The 12897-nt window shown below is 42.8% G+C and overlaps 1 protein-coding gene across 5 annotated transcripts in view; it reads left to right on the top strand.

Annotated features, from left to right (window-relative positions):
• Nucleotides 1–12897, top strand: part of MED12L (mediator complex subunit 12L) — a 300992-nt gene that overhangs the window by 159302 nt on the left and 128793 nt on the right. The window lies entirely within an intron of this gene.

Genomic DNA, 12897 nt, shown 5'->3' with positions numbered 1-12897 from the left:
AAATTAAGGAGAAGAAAATCGAGTTGCTTTCTGACTGTCATCACCAGAGGTCACACATTCAGGCATTTGGAACTACTGTACTCTGGAGTTTTGGCTTATCTGAATATGAACGTTTTGTGGATCCCTTTATTTGTGAAGTGTTCTAGTTGAATCGTTGAGGTATCTTGAGGGCACATTGGGGCACATTTACTTACAAGGTCAGTCGAGTTCACTAATAGTGCATTGTCCATTTATAATGCTACGTGTAGCGATTCACTAAGATTGTGCGCCAAAAATCATGAATCTGTCGCTTCCCTGCACATGTACGACAGAGTTCACCATCTTTTTTGTGGTGAACCTTTAACATAGGGCTTTTGACACAATTTGAAAGTTAAATACGACGCTCAGCCGGACCTTCTAATGGCATGCCCCATAATTTGTGTTGCATGGAGGCTAGTGCAGCTGCGCCACAAAAGGATCGAGTGCGACACAATCGCAGTGCACACACTTCTTAAAATTCTGTGCAAGCCGTTTTAGCCATGAAGAACAGGAACAGTCCGACTAAAGTGCACCTTAGTAAATGAGCCCCATTAGCCCACATTTATCAAAACTAGTCTGTACTATATGCAGTTTTCTTGTAAAGTCCGCAGCATGCAGTTTGCAAGAACTTTTCAGTGCAAAGTCGGAAAGAAAACTGGCACAAACACGTTCTTCATGAATCTGGCGCCCTTTGCACTGCTCCAACAGAATGCACCTTTTTTTTTTTGGAGCACTTTGTTCATGCTGCATAATTGTGGTGCAGACAGAATTGTGGCGCACATCGCACAGAATTATTCCACATGGTCCGACTAAACAGTAACACACCCCTCTAGGTGAACATTTTTTATGTCTTGTCGGACACAGTGCAGCTGCGACAAAAAACTGCCGCAGACACTTTATAAATACATGTGCAAGCAGTCTGCATGTTCTTGTTACACAGATGTATGTAACTATGTGTAAGAGGTTACATACAGTGCATTGCCGACTAAATTCAAGACCAAACCATGGCTTTTGAGTTATTCATCTATGAACTTTTGTAGGACGCTTCAGGATAGTCTTCCATCTTTCATCAGTAACATCAATTGTTTTACTCCTTGTCTTATTATTTTTGTTTATAGAGCCTTATGAGCGCTTGTTATCGGATGGTCTAGTTGCAGCATTCAATGTTCCATAAAATATATTAGAAAGCAAAGACATTCTGGGAAGTGATAAGCACCAAAATTTCAATGCCCCTGCCTCAAGTGCAGAAGACAATGGCATTTAAGGGGTTAACAGCCATAATCAGGGCAGGGATCAACTGTAGCTGTTAGAGACACAGGTGTCTGCAGTAAAATACAGCAAATACCTGTGATGTTTGTACAGGTCACAGTTTCAGAGGCTGCGTTCACACACGGCTTTTTGATTGCATTTTGAGACATTGGGGCTTGTCCGGTTTCCCGAATATTTCCGTTTTGCGCCGAATTGCCCTGGGATTTTGACACATGCAATCAGATTGTGGCCCATTTGCGCCGGCTTTCACGTGACAGAAATGGGGGGGATGTGGCCGTAGGACAACCCGACGGATTTGGAAAAATCACGGAATTTAAAAAACTATTTTTGTCACAAGATCTCGCACTTACGTGGACCAGGAAGAGGAAGGTGAACTCCGGCGGAACTTGGCGCAGCAGCGGCACCGGCTGGATATCGGGCGCACGACCTTAGTGAATCCCGGCAGACCCGAATCCTCGTCGGACAACGTGCCGCGGGATCGCGACAGGACTGGGTAAGTAAATGTGCCCCATTGCGTTTCCATTGCATTTACTAATGCATCCAAAACACCACCTATGCATGTGGCCCAGCTTTTCATCCTTCCATCCTAGCCTTACACCCTTCCTTCATAATAATTTATTAGGGCTGTTTTGTCCTCTTTTAGTTTGTGTATGAATTGTATTTACCTGTGCATTGTAACTTTAATAAACCTGTAACATTTCTTATCAATATACCACAGCTTATCTAATGTGTTTCTCATACCCTAACAAAAGCCAATGTCACAAGCAGCCTCTAGCCAGAAACATCCTGTAGATTTATATCAGTAGTCACCATTTGAGTAACATACAGTATTCTTAAAGGGAACTTGTCATCAGGAGCTCCCCCATGACCCCGTAGAGAACAGTACACTGTCAAAGCATTTATAGTAAAACTGTTAGATCAAAGTTTACCTTTCTGTATATAGAGCTTTGTCCCTAATCCCATGGAAGTGGCCAGTGCAGAGTGTGAGGAGGGAGGAGATATGGGGAACATGGGAGATTATTTTTATTTGAAATTGATGCATGACAGAGCAGTTTCCGTAGGTTGGTAGGGGGAACCGCTCCTCACTGGCCACTCCCATGGGACTAGGGATCACACTAGGGATCACACCACTTTAGAGACAGGGGGGCCTCAAACATAGCTGCAGATTATAATATAATCTAATAATCCTGCTGAACCTGCATAAGCCAGAGACCTGTGGCTGAAATAGCTACCACTGCAGCAGAACACAGTGGATTGTTACAGTCAGGCATGGATTAAGACTGGGCCCTGGGCTGTATGAGTATCATAGTCCCTAGAAGTCTGAAATTTCCTGTCCACATATGGTACTAGAATCAATCTTCTTGGGCAATGGAGGATGCGTCCCTTCTGCCTGCTTTTTATATGTGGTTTCAGGACCTTTGGAGGACCTTCAAAAGTCATGTAATAGTTCTTGGGTACATGTGTATTGAGAGTTGGAACAGATGTATGAGGATTTCTTTGGTGAAGGTCCTTCTCAGTATAATATTTGGTTGGTGGTTTGGGTGACCATGGGCCCCCTAAACGGCTCGGGCCCTGGGCTACCGCCCATATTGCCTATAAAGTGATCCACTACTGGTAACAGTCTACTCTGTCATCCTGTGCAGAAGCTCAGGGAAGAAGCAGCAGGTGTTGTTACTTTTGTGACCATGGGCTCCCATAACCTTTCTCACCAAGGGTGACCATGGGACCCGTAAAATACTTGGGCCATGGGCTACCATCCAAACCCCCTTTATGATCATCCACTACTGCAGCAGGTTTCATAACACACCAATAATTATTCCCCTACATTTGGAGGAGAGAGGAAATATACGAGGCCTCTGTGCCCCATCAGGTCAGTGACTGTGAATTAAGTTGTTTTTGCAAGGGTGGGGTTGGAATCTAAGCTGCTGCCTGCACATCATACGAGCAAGAGCTACAGCTAATAGTGAATCTTCATATTGGTGGTCACCTGGGGCCCCTGATTCCTGGGGGCCCATGGCTGCCCAAACCCCCGTTACAAAAATGTGTTCATCCGTGGCACAGATTACTTCGTTTTACCAGTCAGTGGCACTGCTGCTACCACATAAAATCCCTAGCACATAACTTGTCTACAGCAGATCTAGTAATCGGGATGTTGACATGGGGATTGAATGAATTCACAGAATAGTTCACTGGACTATCCTGGTGCCTGGAAGACCACCTGCTGAAATGAATCGGGTCCTAGCCATATTGGGGCTCATTTAGTAAGGTGCACACTTTTGTCGGACTGTGCACCTTTTTGTGGGCTTAAACGGCTTGCATAGGTAATTGAGAAGTGTGTGTGCTGGGATTGAGGAGCAAGCGACCATTGTTGTGGCGCAGCTGTGTTGGCTTCCATGTGACATAAATTAGGGGGCGTGGCAGCGTACGGTCCGACTGAGTGCGGTATTTAACTTTTAAATTGTGTCGCACACCCTATGTTTAAAATACACCACAAAAAAGATGGTGAACTCTGTCGGACCTGAGCGGGGAAGCGACACATGCAGGATATCGGGCGCACAATCTTAGTGAATCGCCACACGCAGCATTAAACATGGACAATGCACTTTCAGTGAACTCCAGTGACCTAGTAAGTAAATGTGCCCCATTATGTCACATGCTGTTTGCTGCCTGAACCACTTTATGCCACATTTTCAGCAAAACTCCATGATAGCAGGTAGTTATCAGTTTCAGGACTGGGCTGTTTTCCATTTTTAACTTTCTGCATTCTAAAAGCCATAACTCTTTTTTATTTTTTCCATTTACAGAGCTATATGATAGCTTGCTATCTGTGGTATACCGTATATACTCGAGTATAAGCCGACCCGAGTATAAGCCGAGACCCCTCATTTTACCACCAAAAACTGGGAAAACCTATTGACTTGAGTATAAGCCGAGGGTGTAGTATACAGCCAGTCTCCGTGTAGTATACAGCCAGTCCCAATGTAGTATACAGCCAGTCCCAATGTAGTATACAGCCAGTCCCAATGTAGTATACAGCCTGCCCCCATAGAGTATACAGCCTGCCCCCATAAAGTATACAGCCTGCCCCCTTAGAGTATACAGCCTGCCCCCATAGAGTATACAGCCTGCCCCCATAGAGAATACAGCCTGCCCCCATAGAGTATACAGCCTGCCCCCATAGAGTATACAGCCTGCCCCCTGCCCAGCGAATAAAAAAATAAAAAACGTAATACTCACCCTCCGGTGTCCCGATCTTCAGCGCGAGGCTCCCGTTCCTCGGCCCGGTACCAGGCGGTGACGGTGGCTCCTCTTCTCTCTTCTGTAGCCGGCAGATCACGTCCATGTGATCTCCCGGCGGACGCGCACTAGGATACCGCGGTGTCGCGGCTGATGACGTCATCAGCCGCGACACCGCTGCATCTTATTGTGCGCCCGCTGGCAGATCACATGGACGCAATCTGCCGACTACAGAAGAGAGAAGAGGACCCGCCACCGCCTGGTACCGCGCCGAGGATCGGGAGCCTCGCGCTGAAGATCGGGACCCGCGCTGAAGATCGGGACACCGGAGGGTGAGTATTATTACGGTTTTTATTTTTTTCTTGACTCGTGTATAAGCCGAAGTGAAGTTTTTCAGCACATTTTTTGTGCTGAAAAACTCGGCTTATACACGAGTATATACGGTATACTGGTCCCACCATTTAAAATTCAATGCAACAGCCCAGGACCAATTGGACACTAAATCTGCCAATAACTGAGGCATGAGTCCTTTTTAATTTGCACCCATTAAATCCCACCCTGCAGACTCCCTCCTGTACCCCGATCCATGGGACCCATTGGTAAATTAGCTATAAAATCTTTGTTTACCCTCACTGCATCTGACCTGATCTGAAAAAAGTGTCTTAAAAAGTGTCTTAAGACACAGGGGCACATCTACTTACCCTGTTCGGAGGATTTCCCGAAAGTGCATTGTCCAACAACAATGCACTGTGCTGCGATTCAATAAGATTGTGCGCCCGATTTCCTGATTGTATCCCCCGCTCAGGTCCACCTGAGTTCACCTTCTTCTTCCCAGTGTACTCAAGTGCATTGTCTTACAATTTTAAAGTTAAATCCCACGCGCAGTCCGAATCTGTCGGATCATCCGACAGCCCACCCCACAATTTATGTTGCATGAAAGTTGGCGCGATTGCTCCAAAATCCGATCGTGTGCGCCAAAATCCCCTTCTAAATACCTTTCCCATCAGCTCAATCCCCGAAGATGTCGGAATATCCAAGGTAAGTGCGGCCACGGGACCCTTAGTAAATAAGCCCCACAATGTGAAAAATAAATCTGCAACAGAAACCAGATTTTTATTCTGTAATAAATTATGGGTTATGACACCCCTTCTTTTCCAGAGGAAGTTGCCTATTGCCTTATTACCTTTTGTGATTTGTATATACTTGGTGGCTCCAAGTCCATTATGCTTCAGCCATGTGTCTTAAAATGGCTAATTAAGAACATGACAAAATACTTAAAAAAAAACCTGGTCATAAATCCAATTTTTAGATTTTTGGTCAACATATCTGGGATCATCATCATCTGCTTATCCTGAGGTTTCCAGCACCGTGATGGCATCAGGGTCGACAATAGATAACGTGACAGCCGGAAGTCGATGAGAGATTCCCAGTCCTGTCACCCAACACATTGGTACACTATTGTAGATAAGTAAGAAAATACTGCAATACAGTAATTTTTAATAAAAACCTAAAATCTGAAATCACCCCATTTTCCTTAGAACTGATATAGAAATAAATAAATTAACAAATAAAATCATAAACATGTTAGGTATCTTTGCATCACAAAGTACCGGATCTATCAAACTACAAAACAGTTATTCCCAGGTGAACCCTGTAACAGAAAATAACGCCCAAATGTCCTAATTGCCACTTTTCGCCATTGTGCAACACATAAAAAGTTTAATAAAAAGTGATGAAAATGTGTTACAGTGCCCACAGTGGTATCATTAAAAATGTCATCTCATCTCACAAAAAATGTAACCTTTTTATATGGCAGAATGAAAAACTTTTTTTGTACAAACATAATCAAACCTATATAAATTTGCAGCAAACACCCACAGGTAACACCCACAATTAGTGCTGGTATTGATCGCTTGGTGTTAACTAGAGATGAGCGAGCACTAAAATGCTCGAGTGCTCGTTACTCGAGTCAAACTTTTCCCATCTAAAACACCCAATAATAATAGAACAAAACGTGCAGAAGAAATCAGACAGCAACCACAGAAGATGATTGCTATGGCTAGTTTCTAACCTACACTGACAGCACACAAAAGGATTTTGTGCTGTGACTGAGTGTGTCACTTTAACTTTTGAAAAACACAAGGGCTGTTGGGTTCTTGGAGAATCACTCCTGCCTAACAGTAAGGCTCTTGGAGAATCACTCCTGCCTAGCAGTAAGGTTCTTGGAGAATCACTCCTGCCTAACAGTAATCTACTAGCACCCTAATGCAATCCCTGACCAGCAGCAGCTCTCTTTCTAAAGGCATCCAAACAGAGAATGATCTGAGCAGCGCGGGCAGGGGCTAGTCTATTCCAAGGTCACCTGATCTGGCCAGCCAACCACTGCTATCGACATGTAAGTGTATCATGTGATGCTGGGTGTACTGCAGAGTCTCCTGGCTTGTGATTGGCTCTGTTTCTGGCCGCCAAAAATCTAAACGCCGCGAGATGACATTTTCTTGAACGGGCTCAACTCTAGTGTTAACCATTTCATTGGAGGCAAGCATATTTGATTGTATTGTCGCTCCCTGTTACATCATCAGGGAGCAACAATGACAGTCTAGAGCCGTGGTGGCGAACCTATGGCTCTGGTGCCAGAGGCGGCACTCGGAGCCCTCTCTGTGGCCACCAAGGCCATCACCCCAGAAGGAAGTTCACCAGACAGAACTCAAAGAATCTTCCTGAAGAATCTTCCTACAATGATTGGAGAATTTGCCCTCCTCCTTTCAACTGTGTTGGTGTCCTTAGGAGACTGAATGATTGAAAATTGTCAAAGAAAAAGGAGAAAAAAATACTGCTTAATTTGCTGTGCTGGCACTTTGCAATAATTAAGTGGCTTTTAGTTGAAGTTTGGGCACTCAGGCTATAAAAGGTTCGCCATCACTGGTCTAGAGTCTTTACCATGAACGATGATTGCGTAGGATCTGTAACAGTGTGTTCGCGTCACATTTTTACTGATCTATAGCAAATTCTCCACATACTGCAATTCAGTATTAAAATAACATTTAGAAAAAGTTAAAAAAAAATAAAACACCTAAAAGTTCAAATCTCGCCCTTTCCCTAGCAGCCATAAAAAATAAATAAAATCCTAAACATGTTAGGTATCGCTGTTCCCAAAATTCCTGATCAATCAAGATATTAAAACGGTTATTCCTGGTGGTGAACCATGTAACAGAAAATAGCAGCCAAATGACCGAAACATCAATTTTTCACAACACATAAAAGTGATCAAAGGGTTACACTGTCCCCAAAATGGTAGCAAGGAAAACATCAGTTCATCCTGCAAAAAATGACAACTTGTACAGTTCAATACGCTGTAGTATGAAAAAGTTATCTGTGTCAGAATATGGTGAAAAAAAAAAAATTTTTTTGGACAAAGTTTTTATTTTTTGAAATGTACTTAAACACAATAAAACCTATATAAATATGGTATTCCCGTGATTGTACTGACCCAAAGAATAAAGGAGATGGGTCATTTGGAGCACACAGTGAAAGCTGTTAAAACAGAGCTCTCTCTCTCTCTCCCTCTCTCCCTCTCTTTCTCTCCCTCTCCCATATTAAACTTTTTAAAATTCAATGTTAAGACCTATGTCATTTTTTGTGGGGCAAGATAACCTTTGCTTGCATATTCAGGGCAAAGTTTTGATCACTTTTAATTCCAATTGTCCTGCAAAATGGCAAAAAAATTGCCATTTTGGGCATTTAGGTGCTATTTCCTGTTACAGGGTTCACTCCTGGGAATAACAGTTTTTTATGTTTTCTACAGGTAATGTATGTCATGGAGTGTTCAGGTGTTAAAAATTCACAATAATTACAATTCTAAATGTTATCTCCCACCTCCTATACCAGAATACAATGTAACGAGCATTAATTTATGAAACACTTACCCATAATCCTGTCTTCAATAATACCCTTTAATTTACAGTAAACAAGTAATTGAACAACGTGAGATCATAATTCTACCACTTAATCTTCTGAAAATGACTGGGGAATTGTAAATGTCACATAATGTCAAGGATTGAAAAGTAAAATTGAAAGTAGCAAAAGCTTATCAGATTAGAGAGGAGACTGAAAGATACGTAATAGGAGTGTCACTAACATTGTTTGATTATACTTATGTTATAAACTACAGTATAATCCTGTTCCATGGATTCTATATAAGAATGTATAAGATGTAATGTACAATACGGTTTTGGAGATTAAAATTCAGGGGCATTAGCTTCTCTTACCAATGTCTGAACAATGTATATGCCATGATATTCTTTGCTAGGTTGTTGCTATGGTAGATTGACTACATTGGTTTCCAAGGAGCTCCCTCTACTGGAAAAAAAACTAAATGCACAAAATGAACACAAACCAGAAGTTAATATTCTATATAGTAAGTCGGTACCACCATAAGAGCACTAACATAAGTACTTACTGCCACGAGGAGCCTGATCACAGCCAGACAGGCATCACCGGCACAATGTATATGCAGGGGGCACACAGGGGTGAGTTGTGTTGTACCTGTATATTATTTAGGAGCATGGTGTTGTTATTTAACAAACATTTTACTCTAAGTCACTCGGGTATTAGGTGCTCAGTGTGGAGATATAATACAAGGAGTCAAAGGTATCGTGGGTCGAATTCTGCAGCCATAATTTACAGCCAGAAGAAGTTGTCAAGAAGTCCTGTACCTGATAGAAAAGAATTGTCACCAGAAAGTTGATGGATGCCACTTCTACCCATGTGTGATCAGTGACTAACCTTCTATTGATGTATATGTATGTGCTATGGTACACTATAGTAAACCGTAATGTGTGCTGGGATGAATTACTGTATTTGTCTTTATGTAGCCCAAAAATATGCAATGGCAGCTTTTTAGATGTAAAAAATGTAGTACAGTTATAAAAGTTTCCTCTTTTTTTAAATGAATGGATGTCTTTGTACCAGGACAAGAGGTAGGCAGAGGTGGGTAATTGCCTAGGGCTTTGGCTTGGCGGTGGTGGTGGGTGGGGGGTTTGACAAGACACCCTCCTCTAGCACTGTCTTCATCAGTACAGCACAGCACTAGATGTCAATTATGAGTGGTGAAGTGACGAAAACTGAGCTTGGATGAAAAAGAGGGACATACAGGGGCTCATTTACTTACCGGTCCAGTCGCGATCCCGCGGCGTGTTCTCCGGCGAGGATTCAGGTTCTGCTGGGATTCACTAAGGTTGTGCGCCCGATATCCAGTAGGTGTCGCTGTTGCGCCAAGGTCCGCCGGAGTTCACCTTCTTTTTCCCGGTACATGTAAATGCTTGATCTTGCGACACATTTCGCTTTTTAAATTCCGCAGATTTTCCGAATACGTTGGGTTGTCCTACATCCACACCCCTGATTTCTGTCGCGTGAAAGCCAACGCGATTGCGCCAAGATCCGAACGCTTGCGCCAAATTCCGTCGGAAAAATACGGGTAACCAGACAAAAGTGCGGCCGCAGAGCCCTTAGTAAATGAGCCCCACAGTCTATCGGCAGGGCACTGAAGCCGGACAGTGCCAGGTAGTTGAGGCAGCAGCCTTCCTGTAACAAATCCAGGCTGCAGAGATCTGGGTCCGCTCCTTAGGCTCTGCACAGGAGGTCTCACTATTAGGCTGCATTAGGACATTGAGTGTAGCAGCAAGGACTCATACTCTGTGAGGCTGATGCGGGAGCTCTCCCTGTTCCGTGCTGCCCTGTAACCTTATTGCAGACAGGAGACTGCAATACTGGAAAAGCCTAGTTTTGCATATCACATATTTACCCCAATTTAAAAAAAATGTGTTTACAGTTATCACAGAACACCCCAACTTTATATATCAGAAGCCGATGTGCGTTTTTTAAGGCTGGCTATTCCTATTGTGACTTTACTAAGTAATTACAGCAAAACTATGGGCGTAACTTTGTAGTTATTGCAGTAAATTATATTTTCCTGTAATTTAATTGTAATCAGATAGCTTTAAAGTTGTTCCAGCCTATCCTCATCTCATGCCGGGAGCCAGGATCTGACCTCAGACGTCACGGTCTGGCAATCAGGACAGGGAACAGACAGCATAATCCTCCCTTGTCTCCTCAAAGTCCATTTCTTTCCTTAATGAGTAGACATCATGGACATCCACTTCATGAGATTATGGCAACAAATTTCTGGCGCTCTTCATCAGGCCACAGGAACAGGCTCTGTCCACACCTGAAACAAGAAGAGGGGGAGGCCGCAACATAGGTGTGTGCATGCGCAGATGGTGAAGGGGAGACACATGATGTTAGCAGCAGGCCAGGGATCACACTGGACAGCAGGAAACTCACAGTTTTTATTTAGGGCAGACACAACCCAAAGCACAGAAAGTTACAAAATTGGTAATGGTTCTTCCCGCAGCCACATAAAGCGGTGTATTGGTTCTCTGTGGTGATGGTTCCATTGTGGAACAGGAATTTGGAAAGTGCCTCAGCCTAGGACCAGTGGTCGGACAAATATATTAACCATCACAAAAAAGAACAGACAAAGACCCAGAACCTTGGAATTTAGCACCTATTTGATTCTTGTAGAGCTTATTCCAAAGCCTTCTTAGCTGACAACCAATCACCTATGTTGCTGCAGAAAAGTTACATAAACCTCAGGCATAAGATAAACAAAATAATTTTACCCATTAATAACGGCACAGCAAAACATAATTGTACAAATACTCTCTTTGGGCAATAGATGGCTGCAAAGTATCATGATTGTATAGATACAGCTTTAGGTGTCAAACCAAGGGAAGCTCCAGCCTTAAAGGTGTGTAAGAGTAGGATAAGAGAGTAGTCCATGTCCATGTATAAAGAAAAAGCGTAGAAGTAATGTGCTATGCCCATATATACAGGATACGAGTAGTTGTACAGGCAGTTACGTACAAAATAGGTTCTTTAGGTTTGTAATTTAATTGAATTTTATGTAAGTCGAAATTAATACAGAAAAAAAATGTTTTTTGTCGCTGGATTGGATTTGGATTGGAATTGGATTGTTGTAACGTCAAAGAAACAAGGATTAACAATAAAGCTTCATTACAGACACCTTACAGATGATCATTGCAGTCTGGGACTAAAATAAAGTATCCAGAGAGCTTCACCAGGGGTGAGTAGAGGGGTCCGTCTGTAACTAGGGGTTGTCTGTAAGTCGGGGATTGCCTTTTCTGTGCTATGCAATGTCCTTTATAATCAAACTGGAGTAGTAGTACTCTGAGCATATATAAACAAGATGTAAGTTATATTGCTGTGCTTCCTCCAAATATACAGTATACAGGCGGTCCCCTACTTAAGGACACCCGACTTACAGACAACCCATAGTTACAGACAGACCCCTCTGACCTCTGGTGAAGCTTTCTGAATGCTTTATTATAGTCCCAGACTGCAATGATCAGCTGTAAAGTGTCTGTAATGAAGCTTTATTGATAATTCTTGGTCCCATTACAGCAAAAAATGTTTAAACTCCAATTGTCACCTGGGCCAAAATTTTTTTTGTCTGAATCTACAATTATAAAATATACAGTTTCGACTTACATACAAATTCAACTTAAGAACAAACCTCCGGACCCCATCTTGTACGTAACCCGGGGACTGCCTGTAGAAGTAACAGTACAATGCAGTGCTATTATATAAAGTTATATGTAGTAGTGCTTTGCAATGCACATATAGACATAAACGGGATAAACACATACTGTATATAGACACATGATACCATAAACTTACCCTATACACATGCTCATCAAAGGTCCTGAAAAATCTATTTTTTACAGTTTCTGCCATTTGAATTGTATCATTTCAAGGGTTCTGCATTTTTCTGGTGTTGTATCAAATTGGTTTAATAATATATTGGAGTCTTACACCTGATTTTAACCATGTCATAGGGATTCTGTCATATTCCAGTAACATACTATATATACTCGAGTATAAGCCTAGTTTTTCAGCACTAAAAATGTGCTGAAAACCCAAACTCGGCTTATACTCGAGTAAAAAAAATATCAAAACTCACCTTTCTGGCTTCCCCTGCTGCTGGCTATATACTGGGGCAGGGGGCTTGCTACATACTGGGGCAGGGGGCTGGCTATATACTGGGGGATATGGGCTGGCAGGCTATATACTGGGGGGCAGGTGCTGGCTATATACTATGGGGCAGGGTCTGGCAGGCTATATACTGGGGAGGCTGTGACCAATGCATTTCCCACCCTTGGCTTATACTCGAGTCAATAGGTTTTCCCTGGTTTTTGTGGTAAAATTAGGGGTCTCGGTTTATACTTGGGTCAGCTTATACTTGAGTATATACGGTATATGCTAAGCATTTGACCTTTTAAGAGAAGTGAAGTC

Source organism: Engystomops pustulosus, chromosome 3 (assembly GCF_040894005.1).
Source record: "Engystomops pustulosus chromosome 3, aEngPut4.maternal, whole genome shotgun sequence".
Classification (NCBI taxonomy): Eukaryota; Metazoa; Chordata; class Amphibia; order Anura; family Leptodactylidae; genus Engystomops; species Engystomops pustulosus.
Note: the sequence above shows the minus strand (reverse complement) of the source record. Positions and strands in the feature narration are given on the sequence as shown.